The sequence below is a fragment of the Misgurnus anguillicaudatus genome, chromosome 20 (genome assembly GCF_027580225.2).
Source record: "Misgurnus anguillicaudatus chromosome 20, ASM2758022v2, whole genome shotgun sequence".
NCBI lineage: Eukaryota > Metazoa > Chordata > Actinopteri > Cypriniformes > Cobitidae > Misgurnus > Misgurnus anguillicaudatus.
In genome coordinates, this window is record NC_073356.2 from 34,230,094 (window position 1) to 34,251,455 (window position 21,362).

Sequence of the window (21,362 nt, forward strand, 5' to 3'; positions counted from 1 at the left end):
TCTCTTATCTCTCACACCGTGTGCTGTACCGCTTACGGCACAAGTCATCTGTTCATCACTCTTCATTTAAGGTATTGATTATCTTTTCTCTCTTTCTCAGCAATTTCTGTAATCGAGTAGATCCAAGCCCAACATTCCTCCATCATCTTTACTTGAGCAGCGTCGAGCAGTCGCAGTCTATTAGCGAATATGAATAATTAATCAGGTATTGCGAGAGGGAAAGAGGATACGCGCATACCAAATCTATATTAATTATGATCTATTGTGTCAGCCTATTACAGCGGAGAGAGAATAGATCAGACGGCTTCGCTATAATAAAAGCACTCTGAAGTTTAGCTGTCAAATGTGCATGGAAATAATGATTACTACACGAAAGAAAAGCAAGCAATGATCTTAAGTGGCATAAATAATAAAAAATATGAGAAGTATTACAAAATTTGAGTCTATAATCCTTGTCCTTGCAAACTTGAGGTTTGAGATTTCTAGGGTTTATGTTCTTTAGGAGAACCATCTCAAATGAATAAGACTTCAGCAGTGGTCTCTATTTCTTAGCTATTTAAACTCAATGCCGTCTAAGAGAAACAACTTAGATATTAATGAGACCTCTATGTGCTGTAGCTTTAATTATTTGTCTGTAAAATACAAAGTTCCTGTCAGACAGCGTCAGACGGTGAGTGTATGTTGATTGAAGTCTGGCAGTCTGACCTTGGAGTGAAAAGCTTTCCATCTCGGTTTGGATTAGCATCTGTTCCCTGAAAGGAGGACGGTGCCTTGAATCTACTTGACATAGACCTACTTGACATAGACCTTGACATAGCCTACTTGATCACTTTACCTGGATTTTACCCCCCCCCCACCTCAAAGGTCCTGTATCACTTGCATAAATAATGAAGACTAGTTACAGCAACACTAAGGAGGTGTGCACACCGAAGCTTTTAAACACGGCTGCTGCTGGCTTTTTTGAAAAGCGCTATGCTTCCATTGGAAACAATTGAACACATATGCCGGCCGCTGGCGTAAACGTTTTGGTGTGCACGTCCGCTTACTCATGCCGTGTTTTTTAAACTACAAATTTTAAATGTCACTTTCTTTGAACTCTTTTAGTGATAAGGCTGATAGAATCTAGTGTTCTAGAGATAAAGCTTGTACAAGCACTGAATTGTTGTGTATAGGTCTTATTGTCTAAAGCTGTTTACTGCATCGTCTCCGTTGACAACAGAACTGAATTCTGGTTTCTGTGAGTAAAGTCTGCTGTAGAGCATCTAGGAAAGTGTGAAATAAGAAACAGGACAAAGGGTGAGGAGTTAAAAACACAGAACTGTCTGACAGTTTCATCTCACACTTAACTTTTCGTATCATAAACCTTATAAAGTTTCATGGTTATGAACCTGCATGACTCTCTTTCATTCGTTTCTTTCTTTTGTTTTTTTGTTCATTCTTTCTTTTGTTCGTTCTTTCTTTCTTTCGTTTTTATGTTCGTTCTTTCTTTTCTTCGTTCTTTCTTTTGTTCGTTCTTTCTTTTGTTCGTTCTTTCTTTTGATCGTTCTTTCTTTTGTTCGTTCTTTCTTACTTTTTTCTTTCTTTCTTAGTTTTTTCTTTCTTACTTACTTTTTCTTTCTTTCTTTCTTTCTTTTTTGTTCGTTCTTTTTTGTTCGTTCTTTCGTTCGTTCGTTTTTTCTTTTGTTCGTTCTTTCGTTAGTTCTTTCGTCCGTTCATTCTTTCTTACTTTTTATTTTTTTATTTTTTGTTATTTTCTGATTCGTTCTTTCTTTCGTTCTTTTATTCTTTTGTTTGTTCTTTCTTTCATCCTTTCTATCGTTCTTTTGTTCATTCGTTCTTTCATTCGTTCTTTCGTTCTTTTTTCTTTCTTTTTTTCCGTTCTTTCTTTGGTTATTTTGTTCTTTTTTCATTCTTTCGTTTGTTCTTTCTTTCGTTCTTTCGTTAGTTCTTTCGTCCGTTCATTCTTTCTTACTTTTTTCTTTTTTTATTTCTTTCTTTTTTGTTATTTTCTGATTCGTTCTTTCTTTCGTTCTTTTATTCTTTTGTTTGTTCTTTCTTTCATCCTTTCTATCCTTCTTTTGTTCATTCGTTCTTTCATTCGTTCTTTCGTTCTTTTTTCTTTCTTTTTTTCCGTTCTTTCTTTGGTTATTTTGTTCTTTTTTTCGTTCTTTCGTTTGTTCTTTCTTTCTTTCTTTCTTTTTCATTCTTTCTTTTGTTCGTTTTTTCTTTCTTTCGTTCGTTCTTTCATTCTTTTGTTCATTCGTTCTTTTGTTCGTTAGTTTGTTCGTTCTTTCTATTTTTGTTCTTTCTTCGTTTTTTTTTTCATTAGTTCTTTCGTTTGTTCTTTCATTATTTTGTTCGTTGCTTCTTTCATTTGTTAGTTTGTTCTTTTTTTCATTCTTTTGTTCGTTTGTTTGTTCTTTCTTTCGTTCTTTTGTTTATTCGTTCGTTAGTTCTTTCTATTTTTTTTCTTTTTTCGTTTTTTTTTTCGTTAATTCTTTTGTTTGTTCTTTCATTCGTTCTTTTATTATTTTGTTTGTTCGTTCTTTCATTGGTTCGTTTGTACTTTCTTTTGTTCTTTTTTCTTTCGTTCTTTTGTTTGTAGGTTCTTTCTTTCGTTCTTTCGTTCTTTTTTCTTTCATTCTTTCATTCTTTGTTTTTTTTTCATTAGTTCTTTCGTTTGTTCTTTCATTATTTTGTTCGTTGCTTCTTTCATTTGTTAGTTTGTTCTTTTTTTCATTCTTTTGTTCGTTTGTTTGTTCTTTCTTTCGTTCTTTTGTTTATTCGTTCGTTAGTTCTTTCTATTTTTTTTCTTTTTTCGTTTTTTTTTTCGTTAATTCTTTTGTTTGTTCTTTCATTCGTTCTTTTATTATTTTGTTTGTTCGTTCTTTCATTGGTTCGTTTGTACTTTCTTTTGTTCTTTTTTCTTTCGTTCTTTTGTTTGTAGGTTCTTTCTTTCGTTCTTTCGTTCTTTTTTCTTTCATTCTTTCATTCTTTGTTTTTGTCATTCCTTCTTGTGTTATATCTTTTGTTCTTTCTTTTGTTTTTTGTTTGTTCGTTCTTTTGTTCTTTCTTTTATTTTTTTATTTCTTTCTTTCTGTGATTTTCCACCAAAGCACATTCTATTAATATCCTGAATTCTAATTTTTTTTTTATTATATATTGTCGGGAAATGCAAAAATGACAAAAAACAATACTGCTATGCATCTTGAGACAAAACAATGTCACTGATACTACCCCAATGAATAAAACAATCTGGAGGGCTACTTTTTTGCTATAGTCTACTAAATACTTTTTTGTATTGAATATATATTAATATATATTAAAATTCAGGCTATTAATAGAATGTGCTCTGGGGGGCAACTCGCAGACTCTGTGTGGGCAACCTGAGTCTTGCGGGCATCATGTTAGAGACCACTGCTCTAATATGTCAGTGTAAGATGTCTTTACATTTAGGCAGCTCAAACATAAGCCCTCTCTGGGAAACCGGCCCAATTGTTTTAAGATATTACAGCAATTTACCAAAATAGCACACTAATGTTACAATAACTTTTTTGCACCATTAGGCATAAATTCAATATTCAGTTCAGTTACAGTAAAAACAATAACTGGCAGAATCTATGGTAAAATTGGATAAGAAATTTTTAATAAATTTGGTTTGGTGTTTAGCTTCTGGTTTCAGGTTCTGAAATGTGACTCATCCAACAAATGGATTGTGGGCCATAACAATATTAGACAAAACTGCATTCATTTACACATTTTTCCCCTATTAGTCTTCTAGCTAACAAAGGTTGTAGACAGAGAGCAGATGGATATATGTACAGGAATTGTCCTCCCTTTTAACTGTATAAATGCATCCTTTCATTCCACATTGACTTTGAAAGATTAATAATTAATCCGCAAATAATAAATTATGGACAAATTTACATTTTAACCAGGAAGTTAATACAGTAAATGTGTGCACTGTGACCTTAACCCCAGCAACCACATTCATTATACTGTAGTGTATTTATTTCCTAAATATGTGCCATCTAGAAAAGTGACTTCTTATCGTTTCAAATATTAAGGGATGTGATCTTTTGGAGTCTGATACCTAAAGAGGTCCCCAAAACTTGTACCCTTAACGCATATCATTGCGTTTACAAACATCAAATCAAGTGGCTTTTTTAAGGAGAGAAAACACAAACACACAAGAAGTTATGTTAGGTTCAAATGATAAACAAAATAAAGTTAAGCTCTAGTTTAGTTTCTTTGTAAATGCATGCCACTGGGTTTGATATTTGTTATGATGCAATAAGACATTGTAACTTTCATCAGTTTGTCTGCTCAAGCATGACAGTGTTTTCAATGTCTTCTTCCCTGTGATACACTTATATGAGACATGGAAAGTCTCTGTCACTCCCTGTTTTTGGGGTTATGTTAGCAATGAATTTGACAGATGTTGCAAGATGACATTTTATCTTCAAGGCTGTTGGTTTTCTCAGCAGGTCAGTGCAGTGTGGGAGGTGTGGCTATTGCTTATGAATATTAATCACATAATATTTGTTTGGACCGATTTGCTGGAAGGTGGAGTTTGGTGAATCATAAATATTAATCACAATATTTTTAGTTTGGACCGATTTGCTGAAAGGTGGAGTTTGGTGGCTCATGAATATTAATAAAAAATGTGTCTGGACGATTAGCTGAAAGGTGGAGTTTGGTAGCATATACATATTAATAAAAAAAATGTGTCTGGCGATTTGCTGAAAGGTGGAGTTTGGTGTTAATGAATGTTAATCACATATTTTTTTGTCTGGATCGATTTGCTTGAAAGGTGGAGTTTGGTTGCTCACAAAAATTAATTAAAATATTTTTTGTCTGGACCGATTTGCTGAAAGGTGGAGTTTGGTGGCTCATGAATATTAATTATAATGTTTTTGTCTGGACCTATTCGCTGAAAGATGAAGTTTGGTGGCTCATGAATATTAATTAATTTTTTTTGTCTGGACTGATTTGCTGAAGTGTGGATTTTGGTGGCTCATGAATATTAATATTACTTTTTTTCATAAAAATTATGTTTCTTATGATGATCTTGAACTTGTAAACTTTTAAAGTCTTGGGTAAAAATCGTTCAATTTGTTTTCATTGTGTGTTAAAGACACTATATTTTTTAAATATAAATAATGTTTAATGTTCTTGATCAACAACAAAATGGAAATACTTTCCTTGGGCTGTGTGTTTTCAGTTAGTTGGCAAACCTCCACCTCAAAGCTGTTTAGAGACAAGGAGGCACGAGGTGAGGATGCCGCTGATACAAAGTTAGCACGTTTTTTTTTTTTTTGCAAGCCACAAAAAGATTTATGGAATATGATATGACGAGACAGAAGAGACAGACGTCTGGTGGAGAAGAGAACCGATGCACAGATCTCATCTCAATCTCTCTTTATCTCAGCCTGTCTCTCCACCTACATTTTTAATAAACACACACACACACACACACACACACACACACACACACACACACACACACACACACACACACACACACACACACACACACACACACACACACACACACACACACACACACACACACACACACACACACACAGACAGAGGCATGTCAAATAGAGATATGAAGCTTATCAGGTTAGCGATATGTGAAAGCCCTCCACACACAAGGCAGGAACTTTATGAAGTGTTATGTGTGTTTTAGTATAGGAGTGTATCTGTCTCAGTTCATTTCTGTTTTGTTGCAGAAAAGAGAATATTTGATTAAAACTGAGTTTAATAATGCAAAAGGATTTGGTTTTTGCTTATATAACACGTCAGATGCACACACTATGAGAACCGCACACGAACATGAAAGTCGCAGCAGTCTACTGCGATCTGTCATACTTCACTTCACTTCACTTGGGGTCTGTAGTGCACACTGTGAACCAGACACATGAATTGAGTCTTTAAAGTGCTTTAAGTGTGCTGAACGACACACTGCATGTTTTTTACACTTGTACGCAATTCTTGTCTTGGCACTTGTACGACTCTTGTTGTGTTGGAAATCTTAATTTTTTGCATTAAATACAACTAAAGCAATAAAATGTGATTTTTATTAAATGCTTGCTGGTTAACATTTCAGTAAGTGATCCATGAACATCAAAATGGGTAGATTTTCCGCCCATACATTTTGTTCTCTTGGAGGGTTCTTCAGCTCTTAATAAAAAACATAAAGCATCAAAATAATAAGCCAAAGAGCCGTAAGAAGCAGCGCACCTTTCTCCCTCATGAACTTCCAGTATAACAGCGAATCGTTTCGCAGCTGTCCGCCCGCGGCATTATAATATTCATGAACGAATGGCGTGTTAATGTTTGTGTTCCAAATAATTAGCATTTCTCATCTTCCCTCAGAGGAGATTGTCTCACATGTCGTCTTATTAACACGTCCGACTCCTGTCATCTCTTAAGAGTCGAGCAGAGCTGTTTTTTACTCGGTGGTGTAAATAACCTTCAGAGGACAGACACGCTTTTGGCCGTCTTTATGTTCTCGGTTCTGTTACGATGAGCCGCTCTGATCCCGTAGGCGTCATGGGGTGAGATTACGGCCGGCCGTCTCAGACTTCTCCCGTGGCTTCTTTATTCGGGATCTGAATGAGACGTCTGTCAGATGCTAAAGACGCAGGGTTTAATCCTGCTAGAGCTCGAGACTAGTAATGTGAGATGCGCAAGGTCAGCGCAAATATGTTGCATATCTTAGTTCACAGAGAGGATGGGGAATTATTATTATTGTGCCCTATTAAAGACTATGTCAGTGTTGTCTCAAATACAGATTGTTCGAATGTACTGTACAAATATTTCTTTATAGGCATTTGAGACATGAACCATGCAAACATAAGCTGCAGAATTTTGGAGAACAGCTGTCTCATTTATCAATTTATTGTCTCTGTATTTCCCTAAACAGTCAGTAGTTAACTCTGCAGTTGACTTCATTTATCATGTAGTACACTATTGTACAAACCTATTAAGTGGTTAGTACTAAAGGGCAGGCTGACCCCTCTTAATAACGTCCCAGCGCTCCACACGTGCCGAACATTTTAATGTGGTCTTCCACACGGCGGATGGAAGAGGAGCTTTATGAAAATAAGACCTTATTGAAGATCTTGCCACTGCGTAGGTCTCAGGCTATTGAGTTTATTGAGCTGAGGTCACAAGAGTAACTTAAATAGCTGATGTATTTTAAAGTTAAGAATAGACATACTGTATAGGCATAGCTTATTTATATTGTTATATAGGCAACAAGAAACAATGAAGAAAAAACAATGCTAATGCAAGTTAATGTCTTCTTCACAGCTAACGTTAAATGTAAACTAGAATTGACACAGAGCATATGTTTACTCAGTGTGAATGGTATTGCTTAGCCTAAAGCAGGACTAGTCGATTAGAGGCCAAATGCGGCCCTCCAATCATCTTTATCCGGCCGGTGGGTCATTTTCGTCTTATTTAAAATCTGCGTGGTTAATTTTCACTTTTTACTGTATATGACAAATGACGGACGATAAACTGTACGAAGAGTCGGAAAGGGGCTGTGTGGGGTGCCAACCATCAGCGGTTGCGTAATTATCAGATCAAATTTGAGCTTTGGTTGCATAAAAAAATTATAAACTTGTGCGACTACACCGCATATGACACGCTGACTGTATTGCAGTGTGTTCTAATCAATACACTGTGCGCAATGTGAAAATTTATCATTTTTTGTTTAACTTTATCAGTAACACTTGAATTCATAAATAAATTATTCATATATAAATATATTCATAGATTAAAGGCTCTTGCCCTGGAATGAGCTTCTCTCCCATGTTGGCAGAGATTTTTCGATTAAACTGAAATTTCATTAGGACTGCCACTAGGGGGCGAAGCCCAACAGTCGCATACGAATGTAGTGTACAATGGAAAGGCGGTTTAGCATATATATCTTTAACTCTTTCCCCACCAGTGCTTTTTAAAAAAGTTGCCAGGAAGCACCAGCATTTTTGATGATTTTCACAAAAGTTTAATGTTTAATGCCTTCCAGAAAATGTTCTTCTTTAAATATATAAACATACAATATAACACATGAAAGAACAGACACTCTGCTTTAAAAAAAACCCTTTCATCCTACCTTCGTTAGTTCTCTTTTTATCACATCTCAAATATGGGTAGATTTCTTCAAAAACACAACATTTTGAGCAAAAACCTGAGATAATTGCATTTTGGTAAAGGACTTTTGATAGAGATCAGATGCAGAGCAATCCTCGAAACTTACACGGACATACAGCTGTTCGCTCTAGGGCAATACTTCCGGTTTTATAAGTTGTGGAACAGTGCTATTTATATAAATTACATTAAAAGTAACAAAAACAACAAGTTTGAACCACCAGGCTTTCATATACAGCCTCAGATATTTAACCATTGCATCTGTGTAACAATGTCTCTGGTCTGTTTTTTTTTTCAAACTTATGGCACTGCGTAACAATTTTACAAGGGTGGTTAATTTGTATGAGTTTGTCGAATCTCATTTGTGTTTTTCAGTATAATCTGCTTCTGCTCCGAGTGACCTTGGGATTAGGGGTAGGGCTTCATTAATCCTGTTTTTTTATGCGAAATAGACACCTTTTTAAAGGATTAGTCGATTTTCTTTAAAAAAATCAAATTAACTCACCACCATGTCATCCAAAATGTTGATGTCTTTCTTTGTTCAGTCGAGAAGAAATTGTTTTTTGAGAAAAATATTCCAGGATTTTTCTCATTTTAATGGACTTTTATGGACCCCAACACTTAACAGTTTTAATGCAGTTTAAAATAGCAGTTTTAAAGGGCTCTAAACAATCTCAAACGAGGCATAAGGGTCTTATCTAGCGAAACGATTGTCATTTTTGGTAAGAAAAATAAAAAATATGTAATTCACGTAATACGTCATCACGTCAAGGGGTCACGGATGACGTATTGAAACTACGCCCCAGTGTTTACAAGTATGGAGAAGGGGACCGTTCCGATGTTGTTGTATGTCGAATGTTACTAATGAATGTCTTTTCGTCAGTTTATTGTTTAAAATGGTCCGCAAATGTGCGTTTCATATATGTAACACGTGACCTTTCCACGTCACTACGCAATTACGTGAGGTCGCGCTGCCTCGTCACATAGCCTGAGGAAGATGAAGAAGTTGTGGTTTAAAAGTGCATATTTTTTATTTTTCTTGCCAAAAATGACAATCGTTTCGCTAGGTGGGACCCTTGTGCCTCGTTTGGGATCGTTTAGAGTCCTTTGAAGCTGCGTTGAAACTGGAATTTTAAACTGCATTAAAACTGTTAAGTGTTGGGGTCCATTAAAGTCCATTAAAATGAGAAAAATCCTGGAATGTTTTCCTCAAAAAACATAATTTCTTCTCGACTGAACAAAGAAAGACATGAACAGTTTGGATGACATAGTGGTGAGTAAATATCTGGATTTTTTTTAAGAAAATGTACTAATCCTTTAAATTCATGTGAGATGATCAGACTGGTTCCTCTGAGAAATACGATGTAGCATTGAGCTTGTATATCATTCAGAAATATGCTAACGCCTATATTGGACCTGGGAACACAAGCCAGTTTCATTGTGTAAATGTCAGGTAAACTTAATGGCTGTATAGAAATCATATCAGGAGTTATTATAGGATTTGTATATAATAACAAATCTGCTCCTCTGTGTTTACAGATATACAGGCATGCGGACGAACTGTTTGTGTGTTATATATCTGGTGGTCATACATAAAGTCTACCTGTACATACATCTTTATCATTTAGACACTGAAAACTCATACATCAATATATTGTCAGCATTTAAAGGTCTTTATTGACAGCTTTAAGAATTGCTATGGATGATCTAAACGCTGGTGTGATTGCCGAAACATTTGTGCGGTTCTGCCACAGTAACCTGGATCAATGTTCACACAACAGGACTCTCATTAATAGATGATAAAGAGATTTTATCTGCATGATTTAGAAATATGGGACTAATAAAAGTGACATCATTTTCAATTATAATTAATTATACAAGAACGAAACATCTATTAGTGTTTCCCAAAGAGCATACAAATTTAAATATGGTTAAATTAATAAATAAATACATACATTTATATATAATATCAGATTTTTTACCATTACCACAATTAACCACTTAAACTATCATGTTTTTTGTCATACTACCTATACAGTATTTACTAATGAATAAAACATTCATTATTGGCTAAAGGATTAGTCCATTTTCTTAAAAGAAAAATCCAGATAATTTACTCACCACCATGTCATCCAAAATGTTGATGTCTTTCTTTGTTCAGTCGAGAAGAAATTATGTTTTTTGAGGAAAACATTGCAGGATTTTTCTAATTTTAATGGACTTTAATAGAGCCCAACATTTAATACTTAACTCAACACTTAACAGTTTTTTTCAACGGAGTTTCAAAGGACTATAAACGATCCCAAACGAGACATAAGGGTCTTATCTAGCAAAACGATTGTCATTTTTGACAATAAAATAACAAATATACACTTTTAAAGCACAACTTCTCGTCGTGTAGATCCGGTTGTGATGCGCCAGCTGACCCCACGCAATACGTCATCACGTCAAGAGGTCACAGAGGACGAACGCGAAACTCCGCCCCAGTGTTTACAAGTGTCTTGAAAGAGGACCGTTCCTACATTGTTGTATGAAAACTGATACTAATTAATGTCTTTGTGTCAGTTATTGTTTAAAATGGTCCGCAAATGTGCGTTTATATATATGTATATATATAACACGTGACCTCCCTACGTCACTGCGCATTTACGTTAGGTCGCGCTGGACCGGACCTTGACGAAAAGTTGTGGTTTAAAAGTACATCTTTTTTGACATTTTTCATGTCAAAAATGACAATCGCCTCGCCAGACAAGACCCTTATGCATCGTTTGGGATTGTTTATAGTCCTTTGAAACTCCGTTGAAAAAAACTGTTAAGTGTTGAGTTAAGTATTAAATGTTGGGCTCTATTAAAGTCCATTAAAATGAGAAAAATCCTGCAATGTTTTCCTAAAAAAACATAATTTCTTCTCGACTGAATAAAGAAAGACATCAACATTTTGGATGACATGGTGGTGAGTAAATTATCTGGATTTTTCTTTTAAGAAAATGGACTAATCCTTTAAGGTTGTGTGTGCAATGCGCTTTATATGTGTGTGTTTATTACAGTGCAGTAGTAGATCATTGTGCGTGTCGCGTGTGCGCGCTAGTGTTTGTCAACACCCCCCTGTGATTTATCTGCTTTTCATTACGCCTTTGCCTGTAGACACAATTGTATCATAATGAAGAAATATATTTTTCTCCCGTCTTGCATTCATTTGGTTTACAATCCAAGTGCATTATGGGAACGTTGCGTTGGTGGGCGAGTGAGACGGCATAGATTATGACACAAAGAAATGCCCCGAAGATTGTATTGAATTAGTTAAATCAGAGACGGGGAGATATTTATGTTTGTCGAGCCCCGCCGAATACCACCACATGAAAACTGTAATGGAAAAACAAGAATGTGCCTGCGTTTGTGTCTTAGAGGGCACAATCTCTGTCGCTCTTTAACACATCACACGTGCTTTTCCCAGGAAAATAAAAGAAATCTGTCGGTTGTCATGGAAATCTATAGTCATTTTTCTTTGGTTCCCAGCGTTGAACGGGTCTGAGTCCAGAGGGAAGGCTGCAGGAATGAGATGTGGGTAGGGTGACATGGGCCGATGACATGCTATTGATCTGCGATCTATCTTGGCAGTCCTCCGCTCTGATTTGTTGCACAACACACGTCTCATATTTTTCATTTTACTGCCTTTCTGTTCGCCGTGACTCGGCAGGCCTGGCCCAGAGCTTTTGTGCCGCATGCAAGCGTGATATCAGAGGAACTGGCAAATCCTGGAATACATGGAAATCAATAAGCTCCGCATCAGAGCTTATATAGAGAGATCGGTTTTATTGCCCTTATGATTCATGCGATTGGTTTCAAAAAACCTGTGACCCGAACCGAGCCCATGAGATGCGGTGAGCAGATCCCATTACATCAGGTGGCTCACACAACAGCTGTGCAACTTCCATAGAAGTAAACTTGAATTTAACAGATATCATACTTTATATTAAAACTACTCGGGCGAAACACAATGTTATAGTATTTGGTTGAGATGCAATGTGGGGGTGATATTTTTTGTAAGCTTTAAGCTTTTTTGGGTCCACTTCAGAGGAACACAACGCTTCAGATGCTTTGATATTAAGCAATTCTTCTGTGTAGTTAAATTCTGTCTTGTAAAATTGGTATGTTTCATCACTTCAGCTTCTTCTCAGTCTGGCTTTTGTTTATGTGACGCTGAATTCATCAGCTGTAAATTGCAGGTGGTCACCTGTGCCACACAAAATTGTTGGCCATCACAAAGCTTTAGAAACTCTGACTGGATCATTTTTCAGTGCCAGTTTGTGATAAGATTGCGTGCAATTTTGATGAAAGAAATGAAATGTTTAGTACTTAGGAGCGTAATGTTGGGCATTTGTCAGCTGCTTTGTCGAGTGTGACTGGTATTAGTTTGACATGTCTTTTATCTTCAACCTTCAATTCTAAACCTATGCAACTGATGAAGGATTTTTCTTTTCATTTTTTGTTATTGTTGTTCCTTTTTTGACTGAACAAAATGTCAGGTGCATATGAATAACTTTGATTAAACACACACAAAAGCACACATACTCAGTCAGACCTCACATTCACACACACACTCACACAAAGATCACCACACACACACACACAAACAAATCATTACACACAACCAAACTTCTCTCCCATACACAAACCTCACTAGACAGACAACACCACACACACACACACACACACACACACACACACACACACACACACACACACACACACACACACACACACACACACACACACACACACACACACACACACACACACACACACACACACAAATCTCATCACACCAATACACAAACCTCACCACATGCACACTAACCTCACTACACACACACACCCCACACACAAATCATTACACACACACAACCAAACCTCACCACTCACAGACCTCATCACACAAACACAAACCTCACGACATGCACACTAGCCTCACCACACACACAAACCTCATTACACAAACCTCAGCACACACACAAACCTCATCACACAAACCTTATCACACACACACAAACCTCACAACACATATCACAGACACAAACAAATCATTACACACAACCAAACTTCACTCCCATACACAAACCTCACTAGACAGACAACACCACACACACACACACACACAAATCTCATCACACCAATACACAAACCTCACCACATGCACACTAACCTCACTACACACACACACCCCACACACAAATCATTACACACACACAACCAAACCTCACCACTCACAGACCTCATCACACAAACACAAACCTCACGACATGCACACTAGCCTCACCACACACACAAACCTCATTACACAAACCTCAGCACACACACAAACCTCATCACACAAACCTTATCACACACACACAAACCTCACAACACATATCACAGACTTAACCTCATCGCACACAAACCTCATCACACAAACCTCAGCACACACATAAACCTCATCACACACAAACCTCATCACACAAACCTCAGCACACACACAAACCTCATCACACACAAACCTCATCACACAAACCTCAGCACACACACAAACCTCATCACATACACACAAACAAACCTCACCACACATATCACAGACCTAACCTCATCACACACAAACCTAACAACACACGCACAAACCTCATGACACGCACACTAGCCTTACCACACACACACACAAACCTCATCACACAAACCTCAGCACACACATAAACCTCATCACACACAAACCTCATCACACACAAACCTCATCACACAAACCTCAGCACACACACAAACCTCATCACACAAACCTCAGCACACACACAAACCTCATCACATACACACAAACAAACAAACCTCACCACACATATCATAGACCTAACCTCATCACACACACCTAACAACACACGCACAAACCTCATGACACGCACACTAGCCTTACCACACACACACAAACCTCATCACACAAACCTCACAACACACACACAAACCTCACAACATGCAAAACCTCACTACATGCACACTAGCCTCACCACACACACACACACACACACACACACACACACACACACACACACACACACACACACACACACAAACCTCATCAAACAAACCTGACAACACACACACAACCTCATGATACAAACCTCAGCACACACACAAACCTCACAACACACACAAACCTCATGACACAGACCTCAGCACAAACACAAACCTCAGCACACACACAAACCTCATTACAGACCTCACCACACAGACACACACACAAACCTCACGACACACACACACACACACAACCTGACCACCCACACACACAAACCTCACGACACGCAAATTCAACCTCACGACACGCACACAAGCCTCACCACACACACACAAACCTCATCAAACAAACCTCACAACACACACACAACCTCATGACACAAACCTCAGCACACACACAAACCTCACAACACACACACAAACCTCATGACACAAACCTCAGCACACACACAAACCTCATTACAGACCTCACCACACACACACACACACAAACCTGACCACACACACACACACAAACCTCACGACACGCACACCAGCCTCAGCACACACACAAACCTCATCACACAAATCTCAGCACACACACAAACCTCATCACACCCATACACAAACCTCACCACACACATCACAGACCTCACCTCATCACACACAAACCTCATCACACAAACATCATGACACACACACACACAAACCTCATCACATCCATACCTCACCACACACACACAAACCTAATGACACGCACACTAGCCTCACCCCCCCCCACACACACACAAACCTCACGACACACACACAAACCTTACGACATGCACACTAAACCTCACAACACGCACACTAGCCTCACCACACACACACAAAATGCATCACACAAACCCTTATGACACACACACAAACCTCACGCACACTAGCCGCACCACACACAAAAACCTCATCACACAAACCTTAGCACATACACAAACAAACCTCACGACACAAACACAAACCTCACGACACGCACACTAAACCTCACGACACGCACACTAAACCTCACGACACGCACACTAAACCTCACGACACGCACACTAGACACACACAAACCTCATCACACAAACCTCACGACACACACAAACCTCACGACATGCACACTAAACCTCACGACACGCACACTAAACATCACGACATGCACACTAGCCTCACCACACACACACAAACCTCATAACACAAACCTCACGACACACACACAAACCTCATCACACAAACCTCACTACACGCACACAAACCTCATCACACAAACCTTAGCACACCCATACACAAACTTCACCACATGCACACTAACCTCACTACACACACACGCATACAGATACCTCACCCCCCCACACACAAAAATCATTACACACAACCAAACCTCACCACTCACAGACCTCACCACACAAACACAAACCTTATGACACGCACACTCCCTGCTGAAAAAAACAGCATACCAGCAAGACCAGCATATGTTGTGTTTTGGTGCTGGTTTGCTAGTGAACATCAGCTAAACCAGCATCAAACCAGCATCAGCACCAGCATTAGCACCAGCTAAACCAGCATTAGCACCAGCTAAACCAGCATTAGCACCAGCATCCCATGCCGGTCATACCAGCATATGTTGTGTTTTGGTGCTGGTATGCTGATGACCACCAGCTAAACCAGCATAGGCCAGCATAATTCCGATGCTGGTCCATGCTGGTTTGATGCTGTTTTTTTCAGCAGGGCTGGCCTCAGAACACACACACAAACCTCATGACATAAACCTCATGACACAAACCTCAGCACACACACAAACCTCATCTCACAAAGACACAAACCTCACCAGACAGACAACCCCACACACAAACCTCAGCACACATTCACATTCCTGTGTTCCTGTATAGCTCAGTGGTAGAGGATTGCGTTTGCAGTGCAAAAGGTCATGGGTTCGAACTCAAGTACTAATAAAAATGTATAGCTTGTAATGCACTGTAAGTTGTTTTAAATGAAAGTGTCTGCAAAATTCATAAATGTAAATATAAATACACATACGACCTCATGCACACTAACCTCACCACCACAAATGCAGATCAGAGTTTACCAAAATTGAACTTTATATCGCGTTTTCAGTCTTCGCCTGAGTATCAATGGAAGTCAATGGAACGAAAAATCCTGTAGTGACCACGACATAAGACCTCATCACCTCATCGCACACACAAAAACAACATTAAGACCTCACCATAAACACACAACACTGAAACCTCACCACACTTTCAAAACTATCCTTGCATCGCGAGGCAATAAACATGTCAAAATCGATGGCAGAATTGTAAATAAGACTGCCAAACAGTGCAATTATAAATTATTTATGCCCCAGTGCATGCTGGGAAAAGAAGAATGGAACTGAATCACAAACACATTATTTTCACTGCCGGAGTGTCTGGTGATATAAAGGTTGCATTAAGATGCATTACCTCTGTTCCAGAATAATAAGGAAACTATAGAGATGTTAGCATGTGTACAGGGATTTCATGTGTTTCATTAAACATGTAGGTGCGCTATAACAAAGGCAGATGTAGGTCACATGCCTGTGATCTCATGCTGTGTTCATTCCTTTAATGGTGTGCTGATGTTTTCCTCGTTTCTGATCTTTGACCTTCATTTCAGCAGGTCTTCGTTCGTTGGTTTTGTTTGTTCGTTTTTTCCACATATAGACCAGAGCCACAGCTACCGGCTTTGTTGATCATTGAGGTCGTATCTATCCATCCATCTTCTAATCTTTCGTTATTGACTTTTCGACTAGTAGTTGCACTTCTGTATTAGGCCATTTTGTTTTGCAAAGTGAAAACCGGAAAAGATGATGTGATAAACAGAATGCTTTAAAGCTAAAACGCGAAGAGCACTAAACAGGCCTTCCTCCCTACAGTATATATAACCTCTATAATAACATGTAAATCAGAAATCCATTCTTACTTGAGCTCGTGTAGAAGCGTCTTTCTCTGTGAATGAGCTCCTCCAGGATTCCCAACCCGAGCTCTCCGTCTCCCATTATTGCCAATCTTCCCCTTTCTGACATGTTTTTTGTGAGCAGGATGTGAAATCTGAGGAGTTAATGGAGCGTTTTCTGGCTCCTCTCTTCTGCCGGAGTCTTCCGAGGGATTTCACTGTAAATCATGACACTTTATGAATTTAACATGGAAAATCTAAATCTTGTTTCTTTTTAAATTTAATTTTCTGATTTATCTTTCATTCCTTTGTCGGTCAATGTGCATATCTTATGCCAGTAAATGTTAACGTGGGTGTTTTAAGACCTGTAGATCGATTGCTTTGTTCTGAAACCCGGGGTTAAATGGCTACAATGTTACAATTTTATATTGGTTCGGATTGCCATCACAATATTTCCAAACGAACCAGACTTTGCTAATACAAGTCACGTGCGAATAAACTCTCCTTTAATTGGTGAGAGAGCAACTGTTTATTTTCCATGATTCTGCTCAGAATTGTCTGTTACCGTGGGTTCACACCAGCCGCGTTTGAGCCGTGAAAATCCCGTCAACCGCGTCTATTTTGCCGCTTGAATATTTTTTATGCATTCGTGTGTCTAGAGCGAAGTAGACATGCAGAAAAAGCAAGCATTTGGCGCGCGTCAGAGGCGAAATCCGCTTCTTGTGGGAGGGGCAAATGCTATGTGGTTGTCTGTTGCAAGATGGCTGATGATGTTAACCTTACTACACAGCAAAATCACTGGTGTTAAAATAACACCCATGGTGTCAAATTTAACACCGGCAAAGTGTGTATATGTGTCCACACTACACTGTGTTAATTTAGTTAAAAGTGTAGTGTTAATTTAACAACACCCATTATATGTTAATTTAACACTCAATATTGTTAAATTTTACACTTTGTTCAACACTATTCATTGTTGTTTCCACACTACACTGGTGTTGGCACAGAAATACAGTGTTAAAAATTAACACTCCTAATTTAAGGTCAACACCAGTGTAATGTGAATTCAACAATGTTAAGTGTTAAAATACTGAGTAATAGCCACTTTTGTTGCTAATGGGTTGTTTCTATAAAAGAAAAATGACAAGAAATATTGCAAAACCTCTTTTTATTAAAGTAAATCACATTTAATATTTACATTGATACACACAACACTTTGCATTTAACACTGCTTATTTAAATACCTCAGCTACAATTAGAAACAGAATACAGTATGGAATAATGAAAGTTATCTTATACCACAGCGCAGTGACATGAAAACCACTTATTATAAAGGTCTTTAATAAATCAAATAAGAGTTAATAAAATTAGCCACCCTACTCAAAACTTGAACATTAAAATACATGCAATTACCTTATCGGGAAGCAGAAATGCTTATCCTTCACAATACTAAAGATTTTTCCATAACAAAACAGACATTTCAATTCAAAAGACTTTTCATTTTTCTTAAACACGTTCCAACCTGGTATTTAGTTCTGTAGTTGTTTTACTCATGATGTACAGTAGTGGAAGGCTGCATCAGTGGTCTTCATCATGGAGGGAATGGCTTTTTGGTCCAGAATGATGCAAAAATTCTGGATGCAACTTTTGTTCTTAACGCAGAGCAGGCAGGGCTGTGCTGATTCATCCCCCTCAAAGCATGGATTGATGCTCATCACCTAAGTGTTTTAAAAGAGTGTATTTGATGAATGTATTTATGAACTTGTATGCATTTACATGAGGTGAACAATGCAAGCAAATTAACTGCTGAATAAATAACTAGAACAAAATACCAAAAAACGTACACAGCACAATCAGTAGCTTCAGTTGCACATTGACCCTCTCCAGTCTTTCTTCCTTTCACAAATAAAGGCAAGAGGTGAATGAGTCAGGGAAGAGCTGCCACATAACTGTCCCGTCCTAGCAAAACAGAATTTAAACACCATGAGTATACAGTTAAACTTTAAAACCGTAAAAGTAGCAAACCCATTTACACTTACCATATTTAAACTATTGTTGACCAGACAGAGGGTCATCCATATCTTCATCAGGATATAGTCTGCAATTATCCTTTAATTGTTGTATGTTGGCTATTTTGCAATACATCACCTCAGCATATTTCTGCAGATTTTCAAAGACAAAAAGGGTCAAGAAAATACCAAAAAGGGTGCAGTTTTAACCGTTATTTGAATCAAAATCATCTCAGTATAACAAATCATGTTAGAGACAGTGTACAGTACTAAAGTACTCTGTGTACTCACATAGTTGGTAAGCTCTTATCCTCCAAACTGGGTTAAGAAATAAAAGTTCCAGAATTCATGGGTATGCCGTATTCAAATATAGTCTGGTAGGGTCCTATCACAAAAAATGACAATAAAGACTCTGAAAACTCAACATTCGTTTTATATTAAAAACAGCACTCAAGACAATATGAATCTTCAATTATACATTTTCAAAATAGTAATCAATTTGATTGCTATTTAATATGATATCAATAGCAAAACGATGTATGAGAAGATAATATATTTTTATTAAAGTTGGCAGCAGGTCATGTCACTTTCTTGCCTGATTAATAACCATAATATGTACAAAACTACATATACTAAAAAGATTGGTTAACTGTTCAGTTATGTCAAATAAAATGATTTATATGTATAAATGAAACTTACCTTCTGTAATGAATTTATATAAGTATTAGCAGTCGTTTCTCATTGGAAGTCATCCATGTCAGGTCTTCTTTAATAAACTGCCCTAAAAACAGCATCTCTTCTGAATGATAAGAAGCACTCAGTGTGTACTTTCACCAAACTAGCATCTATAATGACAGAAAAACAAATGTTCGCCATACACGTTTTACACGTTCGTATGTATTTGCTATTTGCATCTGTCTGACATCTAGCGCCACGAAAAGCTTACAACACACAATCATGCATCCAATCTGTGCATATTCTGAGGTAAAATGAATTGTTGGTTTGGCGATATTTTCCCTGTTTGCATACATCTAAAAAAAACACATGACGATGCGGTTGCGGTTTTCTCCGTGTTTTTCAGTAATTTGAATAATTAAACGATATCCGTGCACTCACGTGCATGTAAACGACCTCGTTATAACTCACGGTATCTAGCCTATATGATTACCTCATAAGGAGCATCATATGGTGAATAAACGAGCTTTCATTTAACTTAATTTCATACCTTCAATTTGTAGTGCATGTCGCGTTTTATCAGGGTTCAATTCTTTCATTCATTCATATCTCCTGTTAATATTATCCTTCTTGGTTAAAACTTTTAGCTAGAAGTTTAACTTTATACCAAACTAACAAGGGAACAACGTAACAAAAGGTAGCTCTGATTAAACTGAACCAAATAACGAACAAAGGGGAAATAAAATGGGGAAAATATCTTATTTAGGTTTTTTGGCAAATGGCTGCGTAGAGTCAGACAGAGAAATAACAGTTTAATTTAGCTAAACCATGTGAATATTATGAGATTTACCTGCTCTCTTCAGTCCTCCTTTGAAAGAAAATGGCGGTAAAATCCCTGACAGGAAATGTTTAGTGGAGGCGTGGCTTGATTTACACCGCTCAGTGTGAAATCTGGTAACACCCTTGTTTTACACTGACACTGTCATGGATATAACACTGGCCTAGCAATGGCAGTGTTATTTTATTACCAGATAGTGTTAAAACAGCATCAACACTGTGTATTTAACACCATCCCTGAAAATTTAACACTGGTGATTTTGCTGTGTATATGAGGGAAATCGTTTAAAAAAACTGTGGGAATGCCGCGGGTCGATAAACATCATGTGACTCAAAAGTGAAATGTGTATTTACAACTTACCAGGTTGCCCAATGTCCTCACTGACACTCTTTCAAGCGAGGTCCTTTTTATTCCTGTCTCTATAGAAATAAGAATATTCCTGTCTCGTATAGCTCCGGGTGACTGTTCACGGACAATATTAAGCATTCCTACATGTTGAATGAGTGACTCTGAGCGGGGTTGCCGCCACAGCAGAAAGCAGGCTCCTCATGGTTTAACGCAGTGCGAAAATCCGCCAAAATGCAAATTTTTCAACTCGGGCGTCAGCCACAAATTCGCGTGAAACACAAAATGCACAAAAAGCACCATTCGCGCGTACCATGCCAGACGCTCAATTCGCGCCATGCGTGCGAACTAGATGCGCAAATGAG

General features: G+C 37.8%; 1 protein-coding gene and 1 long non-coding RNA gene across 2 annotated transcripts in view; one reads left to right on the plus strand and one right to left on the minus strand.

Moving 5' to 3' along the window:
- khdrbs3 (KH domain containing, RNA binding, signal transduction associated 3) overlaps positions 1 to 21,362 on the plus strand; it is a 169,449-nt gene that overhangs the window by 60,584 nt on the left and 87,503 nt on the right. The gene's annotated exons all lie outside the window — the stretch shown is intronic.
- On the minus strand, positions 18,282 to 20,919 carry LOC129453338 (uncharacterized). Its single transcript, XR_012359573.1, has 6 exons — positions 20,665 to 20,919; positions 19,839 to 19,984; positions 19,431 to 19,524; positions 19,170 to 19,290; positions 18,975 to 19,089; positions 18,282 to 18,848 (listed from the first exon to the last, which is right to left on the minus strand). It is a non-coding gene; the product is annotated as an uncharacterized lncRNA (long non-coding RNA).